This window comes from Tupaia chinensis, unplaced genomic scaffold (assembly GCF_000334495.1).
Source record: "Tupaia chinensis unplaced genomic scaffold, TupChi_1.0 Scaffold000182_1, whole genome shotgun sequence".
NCBI lineage: Eukaryota > Metazoa > Chordata > Mammalia > Scandentia > Tupaiidae > Tupaia > Tupaia belangeri.
In genome coordinates this window covers 6062333-6075371 of record NW_006159657.1, presented here as the reverse complement: position 1 = coordinate 6075371, position 13039 = coordinate 6062333, and the positions used below count along the sequence as shown (strand labels likewise).

Below are 13039 nucleotides of genomic sequence, written 5' to 3'. Positions count from 1 at the left end.
CCCCCAGGGGGGATGGTCACGCCGCAATCCCTTCTCCTCCATTCTCCTCTCGGGATCTTGGGCACGCACGCACACGCTCCCGGCGTGAGATTTAAGCCACCGGGTCCGGGACACGAACCGCGGTCGACTACGTGGGAGTCCAGCGACATAGCCATTACGCTAACTGCTGGTTCCCAACTCTGAACCCTTTTTGTTTCTGGATTTTTTCCACCTGGATTTTTCCTTTGGAGCACTTCCCACAAGTTGAAATGATAGTTTTATTTGTGTGGTTAGATCCATGAGGACCATGGTTAGGAAGATTTAGATGACACGGAATGAACTCAGAAGCGAACGGTTGAGAATGAGACAGAAGGGAAGAAGGTTAGTAAAACTGGAAGCCTTCCAGGGTACAATGTGTGGGCGAGGGGTTGCTGTCGGGAGTCAGGAAGCACTGTGGACTTCCACGACTCTGCTCAGTCCCCTTGTTCCCTTATTAACTGGGCCCAGGGGACCTCCCTGTCTGAATGCCTTTGCCCAGGCCGGGTCAGGAATCTCAGAACTCCCAACATGCAGGTCTTTCCCCAATGAAGCACGTAGCCTATTACATCACTATCTGCTAGCATGCCTGGCTCCCTCACAGCCCGTAAACTTCTTGACAGGAGGCTCAGTATCTCACCCTTCTTGGAAACTCTAACTAGGCAGAGCTGCTAATCGGTCAGCTAGTATTTCTTAACGTGTCGCGATGTCAGGATGACTGCCTGATCTCAGTGAGGCCTGCAAATAACAGCCTATGCTTTTGCCTTTGACTGCCTTCGGGCTGGTCCTAGCATATCATCACATCAAAACCCAACTGAATAAACAGCAAATAAAAAACCCAAAAACAACACACCCTGCTCTATAGTTGAGTAATATCTTTTTTTTTTTTTTAAATGAAGATTTTGTTGGGAGATGGAGTATAGGGTTATTTTGCTCCTCCCAGGGCAAGGTTTCTAAATAGGACCCTTAAAATGCACTGGTCTTGGGGCCAGCAGATGGCATAGAGGTTAAGGAGGCTGGATCCCACATGGCCAACTGCACAGTTCAAGTCCTGCACCTGGTGGCTCAAAAAACATGCCAGGCGTATGTGTGCAGGCCCAAAATCCGAAGAGGAGAATGGAAGGATTGCAGTGTCACCCGCTCTCTCTCTCTCTTCCTCTCTCTCTCTCTTCCCAGCAAGCACACATACCTTATAGCAAAACTAAAACAAATTTTTTTAAGTGCATCTTTTTTCTTTATACAAGGGCACTTCCAAAAGTTCCTGGAGGGCTGGCTCGCTGGTGCAGCAGTAAAGCACTGCTCAAACAACACTGGATGCCCACAGAGGGTCAAGGGTTCAGTCCCCCTGTCAAGCTGTGTGTGTCTGGTGCACACGTCCATGATCCTGGCTGGTCGGTGAGGCCGGAAATATGGTGGCTTGCCTCAAGTGTGCTTCTTTCTCTTTCTTTCTCCCTCAGTTTCATTAAAGAAATAAACTTAAAACAGATCTGAAAAATATTTTTGTGGGGACCAGCAGTTAGTGTAATGGCTATGTTGCTGGACTCCCATGTAGTCAACTGTGGTTCGCGTCCTGGACCCGGTGGCTTAAAACTCACACCGGGTGTGTGTGCATGCATGCCCAAGATCCCGAGAGGAGAATGGAGGAGAAGGGATTGAGGTGTGACCATCCCCCCTGGGGGGGGTGATTTCTCACTTTCTGTCTTTCTGTCTGTCTCTGTCTGGTGAGCGCACATGCCTTAGAGCAAAAACCTCTCCAAAAAATATATATATATATTTTTTGTGGAAAGTGGAATTACAGTACAAGTTTAATTGGCACAAAAAGTTTTGAAGTCCACGCGTAGTTTTTTATAACACACATTTTCCATGAAGTTGTAAAGACCACACACTCCCTCACCACCATGTACCTTTACTGCTCTCTCCCCCGAATCTCGCTTTCTCCTCCCATCCCTCGCTGACCAAGGTAGTTCCAGAGTCCTCAACCCCGTACCTTTAGTTTGGAGACTCTCTTGGGGAGGGCCATTTAGTCCTGACTGAACTTCTTTGGGGTGAATCCCTTCATCATTCTACTCAGAGAATCTTCAACCCACTCAGGGTTCTTGGAAGGCAACTCTCTTAGACGTAGGAGAAGGGTTAAGAGGGTTTTAAAATCAATAGTTAGGGCTTCCTGTCACGGCAGAAGATGGTGCTTTTCACTAAGGAGTAGGGCTGGCACTAGAGAAGAAAGCCATGCTAAATCAGTGAGGAGAAGGTGACATTTCTGACATCTTCATAAGAACTGCTGAGAAATGAGGAGTGGCCAAAATCGGACTCTAGACAGACCAAACTCAGAAGACTAGAAGTTCAGATGTTTAAAATGATTTCTTGGGGCCAACAGGTGGCATGGTGGTTAAGGCGCTGGACACTCCCACATGGCCAACCATGGTTTGAGTCCCAGACCTGGTGGCTTGCTTTCTCGCTTTCCCTCTCTTCTCTCCAGTCAAATTAAAAACAAATGAATACATAAAATTGAATAAATAATTTTTAAAAATGATTTTTTTAAAAATTCATGATAAATCACATGAATGTGCATAAGAGAGAATAAGAGAGAGGGAGAGAGAAGAGCAACCCACACAGAATCTGGTCACACCACGATGCCCCTCCTCCAGTCCTCCAGCCTGTCATCACTTGCACATGTTTCTGGCATGCTTCAGGTTGACCGGGTTGGGGAATTGAACTTCGGCTATCATGTGGGATCCAGTTCTCTTGAGCATGTCATTACTTCTGTGCCACAGAGCTGGCCCAAACGTGAGATCTTAAACATCTTCCTTACATCTACCAGTGGCCGTGCCTCCTCCGCTAGGTTTCTGTCTTCTGTCAGTGCAGCTGTGATTTCTTCCCCATCAAGGCTGCCACCAAGGCACACTTGAGCATGAAGACACCTTAGGATGGAGTGGAGAGGAGGCCACCAGATAAAGCACCTGGGGAGATTTCAGGGGATGGTTCTCAAAAGACACATGCTTCACTCCACAGTTCCATTATTCTTTTGTTATTAGGTACATATGTTTATAACCATGAGGATCTTCAGATATATTGACATTTTTGTCATTATAAAATGTCCTTCTTTGTAGTTATTTTTGCCTTTAATCCTGTTTTGTCTAATATTCATATAGGCACTCTACCCTCTTACGCTTGCATAGTATTTTTTACCTTTTAAACCTACTTGTGTCTGAAGTGTATTTCTTGTAGATAACACATCCTTGATCCTGTTTTTATTGTTGTTGTTGTTTTGCTTTGTCTTATTTTTCTTTGCTAGAGGGTGTATGTGCTTACTAGAGACAGAGACAGAGAAAGAGAAAGGAAAGTGAGAAAGCACACCTTGGAGGTATGGCCAAGCCACAATCCCTTCTCCATCATCCTCCTCTTGGGATTTTGGGTATGCACTCAGCATGTTTTTCAAGCTGCTGGGTCCAGGCCATGCAGTTGGCCTTGTGGGATCCAGCCCCTTAACTTCCATGTCATCTGCTGGCCCATAGATCCTCTTTTTTTAAATTCAGTCTGATAATCTCTGCATTTTGATTAGAGCATTAAATCCACTTTCATTTCATGTAATTATTGTTGTGGTTTTATTTACACCTACTATTTTACTATTTATTGCCTTTATGTCTCATGTTTCGTTGTTGTTTTTGTCCCTCTGTTCTTCCTTTACTGCTCTTTTTTTATGCAAAATAGATATTTCTAGTGTATCATTTTAATTCTTCTGTGTTTTTTACTATAGTATTTCAAGTTGTTTTCTCAGTGATTGCTCTGGAGTTCACTTCTACTTTTAATTCTCATACAATCCTAGAATTTTGTATTACTAAATGCAATCACTAGTTTTACAGATGAACTATTTTAGTCCACAAAAATACAGAAATCTGCATGTGTCAGACACTGTAGTAGACACTGAAGATTCAAAGATGGATGGGTTACAGTTTCCACCCCCAAATGGAGTGACCAAGGCCCAAAAAGCAGCCTTTATGACACAGGGTGACTAGGACTACATCACAAAGGATATGTGGGGCAATACATTGTGTTCCCAGGAGGTATTGGTTCAACCTGGAGGGGTCAGGAAACGAGTCCAAGAAGGCAAGAATCCTGAGCTATTTACTGAAGAGTGAGTAGGAGTTAGCCCACTGGAGAAGTGGAGGCCAGGTATTCTAGAAGGAAGGAACAGCCTGAACCAAAACTTGGGGGCATACCAACCCAAGTATTAGGGGAATGCAAGGTGAGAGGGCAGCTGGATCCAGGATCCTGGCTGGGCATGAGAGAGAAGAGAAAGCTAGAAATGCAGGCTGCCACAACCACCAGTTTTAGCTTTATCCTGAAGGCCATGGTGAGCTCCTGATGGTCTTATGCAGAGGGTCAGTTAGCATCATATTACTAGAAAAAAACAAGACACGACTGGAGGCGTGGAGGCCAGGTATTCTAGAAGGAAGGAACAGCCTGAACCAAAACTTGGGGGCATAGCAACCCAAGTATTAGGGGAATGCAAGGTGAGAGGGCAGCTGGATCCAGGATCCTGGCTGGGCATGAGAGAGAAGAGAAAGCTAGAAATGCAGGCTGCCACAACCACCAGTTTTAGCTTTATCCTGAAGGCCATGGTGAGCTCCTGATGGTCTTATGCAGAGGGTCAGTTAGCATCATATTACTAGAAAAAACAAGACATGACTGGAGGCAAGAGCAGATGCCCAGGAAGGGTAAGAGACTTGCTGGAGGTCAACCAGTTGGTTGGAGGGATGTGAAAGGACTAGAGCCTGAGTGTTCTAATTGCAATCTGCTGCTTTCTCAACTACATCATTTCAATTACTAGATTTTCTTTCCTCCTTAAGAAGTTTGAGTTTAGTCTCCAATACCACGGCCCTTTCAGGGAACAGGCTGGGAAAATAAAAATAAATCTAGACTTCCATGTACTTAAACCTAGCCAAAGGTCTTTCACTCAGCGATTCCACTTTTGGCGATTTATACATAAGGAATATTTGGACAGATGTGCAAAATTTTAAAAAAACGATTGCAACATTCATAAAGAATAAAAATGTTAATGGCTATCACTTGGCAATTGGTTTAAAAAATTACAACCAGACAGTTAAAAATTATGTACTCATAATAAAAGGATGAGATGATTCTATGTTATTGACATAGAAAGATAGTGTTGATATACTGAGTGAAAAAAAAAAACTATGCTTAGTGTACATAATATCGGAATTATTTTTAGGTATCTATGTATGTTAATATATAACCAATAAAAGCCTGATGAGATATATGCCAAGTTCACCATGGGATGGCAGTTTTGAAGGTGGCAAATGATTTTTTACTTTCTACTTACATATTATTGAAATGTTATAATGAACATCTATTACTTTAAAAAGATTTTTTAAAAGCTTGCTGACAGTATCTATGCAGCCCCTGCAATGAATGCCATTGAATTATTTCAGTCTCTTAAGCTTCAGCCACCTGAAAAGAAAAGAAAATGTCAACTTGATGAGCCGGAAGTTGCTATTAAGAGTAGTCAGCTTCCTGCCTCCGCTGCTGCCATGGCGCCCATGGAAAAACTTGTGGTGAAGGGGGGCAAGAACCAGGTTCTAAAGTTTCCCCTTGACTGCACCCCCCCGAATCATGGATGCTGCCAGTGTTGAGCAGTTCTTCCAAGAGAGAATCAATGTAAATGGAAAAGCTGGGAATTTTGGTGGAAGAGTTGTAACCATTGAAAGGAGTATAAAGCAAAATCACTGCAAATTCTGAGGTGTCTTTTCTCAAAAGGTATTTAAAATATCTCACTAAAAAATGTTAGAAGAAAAATAATCTATGTGTGTGATTGGTTGCACGTAGTTGCTAACAGCAAAGAAAGTTAGGAATTACTTTCAGATTAACCAGGGCGAAGAAGAGGAGGAAGAAGAAGATTAAAACTCATTTATCTGGAATATTTTGTATGAGTTCTTGAATAAAACTTGGGAACAATAAAAAAGGAATAGTCAGATATTAACCATGGCCCTTTCAGAGAACAGGCTGGCAAATCAGGCCAGGGTTTCCTAGCTTCAGTTCGCAGAACAGATACTTTGAGAGCTGCTATGGTTTGAACGTCTTCCCCCAAAGTTCATGTGACAACTTGGTTGTATTGTGATGCTATCATGGAAACTTCATGGCGTTGAAAGATGGGTCTCCTATGATTGAGTCCTGGTGGGGTTATAAGGAGAGGGAATGAGACCAGAACAAGCACATTCTCTGGTTTCTCAAGCTAGGCCCTCTGCCTTCTTGCAATACAGTTTCATAAACTTCAATTCTCTTAAATTACCCAAACTCAGGTATTTTCTGTTACTAGCAATAGATCAGACAAGAATAATTCTAAATTAATAGTGATTTATTTATTTATTTATTTTTAGGTTTTGCCCTAAGGCATGTGGGCTCACTGGGGAAGGAAAGTGAGAAATCACCTTCCAGGGCAGACTGTCACACCACAATCTCTTTTCTATCATTTCCCTCTAGGGCTTTTGGGTACACACACACATGTCCCTGGTGTGATTTTCAAGCCACTGAGTGCAGGACTCAAACCATGGTTGGCCATGTGGGAGTCCAGCGCCTTAAACATCACTCTACTTGTTGGCCTCAGTAATTAATGTTTTAACAGTCCATTCTTTCAAATGAAACTGTTTTCCATTTTAACAAGTAATGAACATCTTAATATGTAGTTGACATTGCTTTGTTGATTTGGTTAACCTGCTTTCAATACACCGGTTCATTCTGTACAGATATTTCTCTCCTCTGGGTCTTGTTCTTTTAGTATTCATTCCTCAGTAACACAGTACTCGGCTTTCAATGGTATGTATGAGGGTTAGCCAGTTGTATTGTTCAACATTGGTAGCAAATGCCTCCTGCAGTCTTCATAAAACATGGTAGTCCCAGGGTAAAAAACTATCTTGGTTTGCTCCAAGCTTCCCGGGCTGTGGGACTTGTCAGTGCTAAAATTAGTACTGTCCTGGGGAAACCAACATAGCCCGTTATCCTAGTAGTGGCTCTTGTGGGATATTTTTTCAGACATTTCCTGCTTTTTCCCTATTCATTTTAGCCTTCTTTGTTGCAAGAGCTTGTTAATGTTACAGAGCTCACGAGAGTAATTTCTCACAAAATGCTCATTATAACCAAATTCCACCAACTGAACTGTTGCTATGTTCAAAGGGGGCCTTTCAGATGGAATTTCTTGAGGGTCGATCTCCATTTTTTCTGCTCAGTCTTTCAGCATTGCACGGCATAAGAGTGTAGCAATGTTGATCCTGTAGTTTAACAGAGAATTACTGTCATAAGCCTGATGTATAACCCCAGAGATTAGAATCTCTAATTGGTTTCTGGTGGTGTCCAGGGACAGACGTTTTTAGTATGGATCAGGGGAGAGAAACTGTAAGCACATGGGAGGCAGGTGGGGCTGGAGACTTGAAGTTCTTTGTCCTTGCCAATGGCTGACTTGAAAAGGGCTGGTTAGCAGGTTGAGGCATCGCCACTCTGCACCTAAGCAGTTACGACTTAATCATAGGCCATGGCTCAGCTTATAATGATTGTAACTTAGAAAATAGAAGGAAAAAAAATCAGCTATGAGCAGAATGAGTCATAAGTTTTGATACTGTGGTCTGGTTTCAATATAACTTGACTTTACAAAATATACTTAAACATATCATACACTACATGCATTTGCTATTTCAATGTAAAGCATGAGAATTGATTTTTTAAGTTTATTTTGGTGAGGAGTCTTTTAAAACAGTCTCATGGTCCCACGACAGTGAAGCACATGATAGGGCCCATTGTGTGACCGCGGTGCCATCTGAGAAAGCTTGGAGTTGGGACTCCAGGTTGACCTGAACACACCAGACCTGTCCATGGGCACTTCTGGAATCCTGGCTGAATGGCTGGCTGGGGATAGCATTGAAGCATGGTGAGACCCTATCAGGTGTCTGTCTGTCTAGCTTTCTTTCTGTCTCACTCCACCTCTCACTTTCTTTCAATAAATAAATAAGCAAACAAAAACACTCTTGAGATTACGAAAGTTCCTCTCCTATGGAACTGAAAAGTCTTTGATCACAGATGCAGGATTTTATTTATTTGAGAGGGCCTACTCTATTTTTCAAGAAGTATATAATGCATTCGGTAGATCCTTCATAAATGCCCCAGACTGAATTGAGATGCTTGCGATATTGAAGAAACAGAGTTTGCCATTATTCAATAGACATCAAGTCAGGCTTTAAGAGTTAGGGAATTTCATAATTCCTTTTTAAAAATAGTGATTAAAAATGAGTGGACCTGATTTTTTTTTTTTTGAAAAATACTCTTGCATGTAATCAAATTATATATTTGGCACATAGCCAGAAAAAAACTTTTATGGGACCAGCAGATAGCATAATGGTTAAGTCAGCTGGGCTCCCACATTGTCAAATGTGGTTAAAGTGGTTAAAGTCCCAGACCCAGCGGCTTAAAACTCACAGTGCATGCATGTGTGTGCGTGCGTGCCCAAAATCCCAAGAGGAGAATGGAGGAGAAGGGATTGCGGAATGGCCATCCCCTCTGGGGGAGGGGGGGGAATTCTTGCTTTCTGTCTCTGTCTCTTTCTGTATCTCTGGCGAGCAGGCACCCCATAGCAAAAGAAAAAAAAAAAAAGGAGAGAGGAAAAAAAAGGAAAGGAAAACAAAGAACAAAAAACAACAAAAGATAAAAATAAAGAAAAACCTTTTACTATTTTCCTCTCACTTTTTTTTTTTTTTTGAGAGATTTTTGTTATAGGGAGTGTGGCTCGCCAGAGAGACAGAAAGTGAAAAATCACTCCCCAGGGGAGATGGGCATGCTGCAATTTCTCCTCCATTCTCCTCTTGGGATTTTGAGCATGCATGTACACATGCCCAGTGTGTTTTAATCCTCCAGGTCCAGGACTTGAACTGCAGTCTACTACATAGGAGTCCAGCGATGTAACCATTACGCTATCTGCTGGTCCCTTCCTCTGGCTTTGGAATGCTTTGGTTGATTGTTCATTTCCTGCCTTCAAAGTGAGTGACAGCTCATATTTGACTTCCTAGGGAGAGACAGAAAGCTCAGCCTCTGGAGTGTTACCTCACACCTATGAAAGATGCAGGAGTCTACTGTCCATACCAGAGCCTTTCTGGATTGAATATTACAGAAGGAAAAAAAAAGTTATAACAGCATTTGGAAAGAATTCTAAACCAAGGTTGGAAAAAGATGTTGGAATTCACACTCTTCATCCTGAGTTTCCACACTGACCAGTCACACTGGCTGAGTCCTTTTGCATTTCTCATTTCCTTCTCTCTCTCTCTCTCTCTCTTTTTAAGAATTATTTTATTTAACTTTATTCATTTATTTATTTTCGTTTGCCCAAAGAGAGACAGAGTGAGAGAGAAAGTGAGAAAGCAAGCTGCCGGGTCTAGGACTCGAACCATGGTCCTTCTCTTTTTTTATTTTATTTTTTGAAGTTTATTTCTTTCTTTCAGGAGAGAGAAAGACAGAGACAGAGAAACAACACCCCCCCCCAAAAAAAAAGAAAAAGAAAAAATAAATAAATAAAAACAGGTACTTCACACCATGATTCAATTCACTCCATTCTTAGTTGGCCCAGATTAGAGCCTATGCTCCCCCAGCCTGCTCAGGTTGGTCTCAGGATATGAACCCAGGACCGGTTCCAATTGTATCGGATTCCCAATTACATTACCACCCAGCTACCACCTGGCCCCTCCCTTTTTTGCAATTCTTATTTTAGAATAACTTTAGATGTTCAGAGAAGTCACAATGATAGTACAGAACGCCTCCCTGTTCCCTCGCTCATCTGTCTCTGACTTTAGCCTCTTACAGAATGACGGGACATTTGTCAAAGCTGAGAATCGAACACAGGCGTGACAGTAGTCACTGAGCCACAGACCCGACTCCAAGTCACTGTTTTCACTGTCCCTTTTCTGTTCCAAGATCCAGTTCAGCATCCCAGGCTGCATTAATACCTCTCTGGATGGTCAGTGCCTACCCCATCTTCCCTGGAATAACCAGCCTCAGCTTCCTTCCTTACTAAGCGTATTCTCTCATCAAACACTGTCTTTTCTTTTTCACTCATTCAACAGAGGCTAACTAAGAATAGTCACGCACTGGGCAAATAGACAGGTGTGATCCCTCCGCTAACAATCCAGGGAAGCAGGCGGCGAAATGCTATAAACGGTGGGGTGTGGGGGAGGCCAGCCGGCAAGCTAAGAGGGAGGAGTACTGAGGAGGAAGAGTGTGGGAAGGCCGGCCACTGATGTTTGGACCTGAAAGTGCAAGGAGGAGTTCACCAGGTTAAAAAGGACAGAATCAGAGACCAGCAGATGGTATAATGGTTATGTTGCTAGGTTCCCACATGGCTGACCACAGTTTGAATCCCAGACCCAGTGACTTGAAACTCATGTGTGTGCATGGATGCCCAAAATCCCGGGAGGAGAATAGAGGAGAAGGGATTGCAGTGTGGCCATCCCCCTGGGGGGCGGGAGGAGTGATTTCTCGTGTTCTGTGTCTGTCTCTCTGGCGAGCACATGTGCCCTAAAGCAAACTTCTCTAAAAACGGACAGAATCAGCAGGTGGCATGGTGGTTAAGGTGCTACATTCCCACATAGCCACGGTTCAAGTCCCAGACCTGGAGGCTTGAAAATCACTCCAGGCGCAGGCGCATGAGTGCCCAAATCCCAGGAGGAGAATAGAGGAGAAGGAATTGTGGCATGGTCATTCCCCCCGCCCAAGGGGGTGTGATTTCTCTTTCTCTCGCTGACTGTCTGTCTGTCTCTGGCGAGCACATACACCCAGTGGCAAAAACCTAAAACTTAAAAACAAAAACAAAATAGGGAGACTCTAAGTGAAAGGTTTTCCATCCTTGGGACCCAAGAAAAGCAAGGCAGTGGGAGAGGACAGACTCCCCTGGAGTGGAGGCAGACGAGGTGTCCTCACATGTGTTATGCAGTGGGTGTGCCCGCGAGAGGGGAAAAGCACCCGCGACGGGCTCGTCACACCATGACCTCCTTCCCCAGTCCTCCAGTTCGTCAGGATCCTGGGTGACTGTGCTGCATGTTCTGTGTGTTTTCAGGACAAGGCAAGGACCTGGGCCCACGGTCACCATACAGCTTCCAGCCTTGCCGGGCACCGGGCTACTGCTGTACCCCAGCGGCTAGACCAGGTTGCCTTCTTACCTGTGGTGGAGAACAAGCTAAAGGAACCGATCATTGCGTTTTCATCCCCTTTTTCTGTGTCCCCAGAGCATCTGGCTCATGCATTCACCGGGGCTGGGAGGTGCCGTAATCTCTTTGCAACCCTTTCCCCAGCAGACAGGAAACGAGGAAGCCACTCTGCCTCATGCATCTTGCCTTCCTTCCCTTCCTGGGCTCCTCGCAGAGCCATCTGTGCCAGAGGAGTGACAGCGTGTGTTTGTTGAGTCAGATTAGACTTTCGGTTCCATTCTGTTCTCATGACTGTGGCTCCAGATTATACGAGTCGAGCTTGCTGTTCTCTCATGCTTCCGCTGCTCACCAGCTCGGAGCTGTGTAAAGTTGTGCCTGAAGTTTTCCTCCACTCAAAGTCTAAAGAAAAAGATCTGCCCCTGATCGCCGTAGGGAGGGGGCCCCCGAGAGAGCAGAGACGCGTGAGAAAAGAGGCAGCATGGTTTGTAGGAGGAAGAGGGGATGGGGCGGGGAGACAGAGGGACCTCTGGATGTTAGCTGCCAATTACTTTAAATGGCAATTACTCTTATAATTTGCAGTGTTTTACAAAAACTGTATTCATTTATTTATTTTTTATTATTTTTACTTTGTTATAGGGCATGTGTACTTGTCAGAGGGACACCGAGAAAGAGGGAAAGTGAGAAATGACCCTCCATGGGAGATGACCACACCACAGTTCCTTCTCCTTTATTCTTCCTTCAGGATTTGAGGCACACACGCACACACACCTGGCGTGATTTTCCAGCCGCCAAGCTCAAGATGAACTACACAGCTGGCCATATGGGATCCAGCCGCCTAACCTCCATGCCATGCCTTCACCTCCAGGCCACCTGCTGACCCCATACGTATTTATTTTATTTGTGATTCAGAGGGCATGCACACATACATGAGAGTGCGTGAGAAAGAAGCACCTCCAGAAAGTGTTGGTCACACCACAGTCCTCTTCTCCCCGCCCTCGGCTCATCACAATCGTGGGTACACCCATGTGTGACCTCCATGCTTCAGGTTGACCGGGTGGGATTCCAAATCCCTGGTCGGGCACATGGCTTCTAGCACTGCAGTTTCCAACACTACTGCCTACGCTACAGAAGCTGCACCTGTTGTTGTTTCATGTTATATTTATTCATTTCTTCTGTGAGTGAGAGAGACAGAGACAGGCATCCCCAACATGCTCTTGATGCAGCAATCCATCCCCAGCCTCGGTCAGCCCCAGATCATGGGCTATATGTGCCCGACCGACTCTAGAGAGGTCTCCAGATGTGAACCCAGACCCTTCCCATGTGAGTCAGCCTCACAGAGCATCACATTTTACCACTGTCCCAATGTCTAGCCCCCAGTGTTTTTTAATTTAAAAAAATAATAAGCTTTAACTCTTTTCTCTAATCAGAATAAAAACGACATTGTTATTGGGGAGGGAAAACAATTCACTCCTTAGTGGCCATCTGTGGGGTCTGCCCTACAAGCATCCATCGACCTCCCCCTCGCTATCACCCTTCCCTTGTCTTTCCGCAGGGGAATGCACTCCGCTGTGGGATGTTACTTGGGAGCAGGCAATCAGGGTGCCCTGCCATTCCTAGCCAAGGGTCTCCTGCCAGGCCAACTAACGCATGCCAGGTTCTACCTGAACTTGGCTTTGACCTTAGCTTGGTTCCTCCAACCTCCATTCAGCCATCTGTTGCTCACAGAGCTTGTCCTGAGACTGGAGAGGCCCCACTCCCTGAGAGCAGTATTTGCAAAACTGGATATAGCAGGAGGCTCTAGGAGACAGGCACAGTCCCTCTGGTTCAGC

The 13039-nt window shown here is 44.6% G+C and overlaps 1 protein-coding gene across 4 annotated transcripts in view; it reads right to left on the bottom strand.

The window, feature by feature from the left end:
• BMERB1 (bMERB domain containing 1) overlaps window positions 1-13039 on the bottom strand; it is a 126605-nt gene that overhangs the window by 75923 nt on the left and 37643 nt on the right. The window lies entirely within an intron of this gene.